The 4,438-nt window shown below is 39.8% G+C and overlaps 1 non-coding gene across 1 annotated transcript; it reads right to left on the bottom strand.

Annotated features, from left to right (window-relative positions):
* Positions 1 to 209: 209 nt before the first annotated feature.
* Positions 210 to 281, bottom strand: Trnad-guc (transfer RNA aspartic acid (anticodon GUC)). Its single transcript has one exon. It is a non-coding gene; the product is annotated as a tRNA-Asp (tRNA).
* Positions 282 to 4,438: the final 4,157 nt, after the last annotated feature.

Genomic DNA, 4,438 nt, shown 5'->3' with positions numbered 1-4,438 from the left:
TTCGGTTTATTTGTTCGCTTCAAGTACGGGTTTATCGTTCCAGGAGTACGTGAGCAACTATTACGGTGGAATGGATCAAAGGATTTGGACCGGGGGATACGGCACGGTAATATTTTTTTCTGTTTAGGAATGGTTTCGTGTTTCTAGTACTTTCATTTCCGTCCCCGGATAAGAACAAAAAATGTGTCCGATAGCAGCAAAAAAGAAACCTCCGTGACGGGGAATCGAACCCCGGTCTCCCGCGTGACAGGCGGGGATACTTACCACTATACTATCACGGATCTGTTTATTACAAGTGATAGACAGAAATAGTATATTTCGTTTTTCTATTACTCGTAGCTACGAGTTAACTGATTACCACCAATTATGCATAGCTAAAATGTATTCCATTCGGTTTGATGATGTCACATACTTGGCTTAATTGAATAACGCGCTATTCTGTACTGTGTAGTAGCTTGTAGCACATCTTTTGCAACCAAGGACCTGTTGAAACATTCACAGTACTAAACCATTTATGCCGACCACCTAGCCTCAATGCAATGAAACGAGTACCAATTACAACACGTTCAACACTACACGGCACCAGGTTTTTGTCGTCCACAAACAGAGACCCTCAGGTACCCTCGGGACAAGAAGCGCACCTACACATTTCCATTCGATTCGACCATGTAGGATTTTCGCCAGAAGCTGCTATCGGTGACCAGTGTTCGGAGCATATTTCATCTACCGTAGATAAACAATATTTACATAGGTATAATATATTGCTTCCACCCGGGAATAAATTCCGGTGGCTCGAAGCTACCGGAGCGCCAGCTTTTGGGCAGCTTTAAATTTAGGGGGAAAATCGGGTACTATGTGGGTGCCCTGCAGTTTCTGCATTCGTGGGTTGACTAGCCTGAGTGTGTGTGAACATAGAGAAGTACTGGCCTACTTGGACGTACGTTTTTGTTTGTTCGAGTTCCAGCAGTTTTAACAATTTGTATCGTAAAGGATTTTAAATTCTTTTGAAAGGTGACTAATATCGGATACTTGCAGACTATAGAGTTGCAGCACGTCTTGATAACATAAACTAACACACATAACACTCGAAAACTATTCGCCCGCCCGTTGAAGGTTGGGACTATGGTCACGTATTCGACTATACGGGGGATATAACACTAATGAAAAACTGTTCCTAGTGGAACTTGCAAATTAGTGTTTGGGACTGTGTATAAAAGGTGGAGCTAGTGTTTTTGTAAAATTGGCGCATTGATATTTTTGGGAGGTATTTTTTTATGGTGTTATGTCTGTCCATCTGTGTTAATAACGAGCAAATAAAAGAGTCGTTAAGGTTGCACTAAGGCACATCCAAACTAAATTTTAACGTATAACAGCAGTTTTATAACCACATTAAATTGATATAGTAAACCTCATCATGTGATTCCAGGTGTGCGCAAGGCAGCCTAAAGTCAAATTATTCATGTGAAGCGTTGTTGGTTTATACTATTCATATATAATTCCTTCCCAGTAATGCATATACAGAGTTTAAAATTGTTTTAACTTATCAGGACGTATGCTGGTCGGAGACCAAAACTACTTTGTTTGCTTTTAGGATTCATCCTTCTGGTCCGTAATATATTACAAGGACTAGTGCACAAGGTGGAAATTTATTCATGCGGAAGTGGAAGTTTCTGAAAATTCCACGTGCTAATGGACTCGGGGGCCATGATGGTATCTATTAGTTGATCCGCATCTTGCCTTGTCAGATATGTGTAGATTTGGAATTTAGATGTTGATATAGATAACCTAGTCAGGCACACTTTATTCACGTAATATTCTAAATATGTTTAAAGATATGTTTGGCATTCCGCTTTCAAAAATAACAATATTTTTCCTCTTATGGTACAAGATGGTAGAGTGTGCCTACGAATTTTCTGTCTTTTCATGACCAGTCGCACTCGTCTATGGTGTTATCGCTGGAACTTGATTCCTCGCTGGTTGTTGTTGGTTTGAAGAAACTATGTGCAGCATGTACGTTGCTAGCTGAACAGAAGCTATCGATTGGCCATCCCATGATTCATTTGAAGTTGATGACGATTGTGTTGTAGATATAGTTTCAAAAAAAAAAGATGAATAATTCCTACCTAAAGCCTGTTGTCAATATCGACCGCGCCAATGTGAACAATAGAACACCATTCTTTTTATTGTTATGGAATCGATCGTTTATTACATGACGAGTGAACAAGAACAAAATGTCCAGAATCTTCGGTACAACACAGTGGCCGTCTGATTTAAATATTACCCAATCCGCCCTAGTGTTCGCGAAGTGGAGCATTTATTGAAGGTGCAATTTCAGCTTAGACTAGCGGAGGTCGACGTGCTGATAACGGAAAAGTTTTGTTGTGGAAAGTAATATGCAACATGTCCTTGAGCATGACAATAGTAGAATAAACATGCCTATTTATACGGACGATGAAAAGATGTGTGCATGTTTATCCTCGCGTATTGGCAAAATGTTACATTTGAAAACTGTAGTTTCTCAAGTATTTCAAACGCCATTTGTGTCGTAAGAATACGAGGAATGAAACGTATTCCTTTTGACTTGAACTTTGAATACGAAATAGGAGGTATCACCAATTCTCAAATCACACTGCGCACATATGTAGGCCAGACCTCTACGTGTCAATTCTTTAACAAGAAGACACATTACGGAAAATCTTGTGTAAAAAGCTCTAATGCTATAACATCAACTGCAAGCAAACAAAACACACAGTCCTCATCAACAACTCAATAACAAACAATCAAAGTTGCTGCTTAGACACCAAAGAATGCCGAAACGACAGAACCTACGATTAGCGTTCCCAACCGTTGTAATGAACCTGCTACCTCCAACTCAACAGCCAGTGTTACCAACGATAATGTCAATGACAAAGATACGAATATACGATCATGACTTAGAGGTCCCACAAGCAATCCAAACTAGGTTATCATGAAAACCTATACTACATTAATAGTGAGGACAGCATGGACGAAAACGTTTAACCGATAGAGTGATCTCTAACAACAGCATTCAAATAATCGAAATAAAAAAACGACAGAACTGTTCGGCTCGGAATAGTGGTAGTCAAGGTTATCATTTTGTCAGATTATTCTAACCCTGTCAGAATTTACCTTTAGACAAAAATAGAACCCTACTATTATTTGTCAAAAATAGAATCATTGTGTTTTTGAAATAATAGAATTTTTTTACAGATATCACAATTTACTAGAAACGAAAGTTTGGCGCTTGGGAGACCGGATTGTATTTTCCTAAATCCAACTAGAACTACTGAAGGTACATCCAACGATAAGAACGCTGCAAGTCTTCTTTTGATAGTTTTAGCGTTCTTGTCATGTGCCAGATTTTCCTAGATAATTTGTGACTGCCAGATTCATCTTTAACCCTGCGACAGTCGCACAAATGGTTTACTGAACGAGCAGCCGCTGGTGCTCCAACACGATTTCGATAGATTTTCTAAGCGACGTACACTCAGTGCACTAGTGCGACTGACGGAAGGTTAAAAATAATGGCAACCCTGGTGGTAGTGGATTTGGTGTCGTTTTGAGCTATGATCACTTTGCCATCCCGGATCTCAAAATCATGAGACTGGAAATAAGGAGTTGGGAATAGGGAATAAGAATGGGTATGGAATAGGGAATAGGGAATAGGGAATAGGGAATAGGGAATAGGGAATAGGGAATAGGGAATAGGGAATAGGGAATAGGGAATAGGGAATAGGGAATAGGGAATAGGGAATAGGGAATAGGGAATAGGGAATAGGGAATAGGGAATAGGGAATAGGGAATAGGGAATAGGGAATAGGGAATAGGGAATAGGGAATGGGGAATAGGGAATAGAAATGAGAAATTTGAATTGGCATGGGATTGGCTTGGGTGGTTGGGAGAGGCAAATGTCAATATCTTCTCTCGTCGTTCTATCAATGAATGGGTTTAATATGAAATATATTGAATCATGTTGTCCCAGGAAAATTTGTCTAGGAAGTCAAGACCCCTGGATGGTGGAAATGAATCCTCGGCATTGTCTTACTAGGTGGCACTAGCGCGAATGCAAATTATTGACAAAAGTTTATATCATTCTTTTTTTCATTATGGGGGTTGTTAAGAGCGATACAGTCTTCGGTACAGTTGCTCAAAAAGTCAAGGGTTACCAGATGGCAATAGATTAGCTTGAGATTTTTTCACTGTGTGATGCTAGTGAGGGCACCAGCCTTCAGCGAATTATAATTTCTGCTTCCGATTTCAGTTCCTTAGGACGCTTCCGGAATACCTGCTTCATGATGGTCCAATTTTGAAACATCTTTTGAATAATAACTCGAGGCTCAATTTGGTGGGGCCATTATGAGACCTCAGAAGTGGAAGTAGATATATTTGAAGGCATTCTTTCAAGTACACCTGATCA

The sequence above is a fragment of the Topomyia yanbarensis genome, chromosome 2, assembly GCF_030247195.1.
Source record: "Topomyia yanbarensis strain Yona2022 chromosome 2, ASM3024719v1, whole genome shotgun sequence".
Taxonomy (NCBI): Eukaryota; Metazoa; Arthropoda; class Insecta; order Diptera; family Culicidae; genus Topomyia; species Topomyia yanbarensis.
Note: the sequence above shows the minus strand (reverse complement) of the source record. Positions and strands in the feature narration are given on the sequence as shown.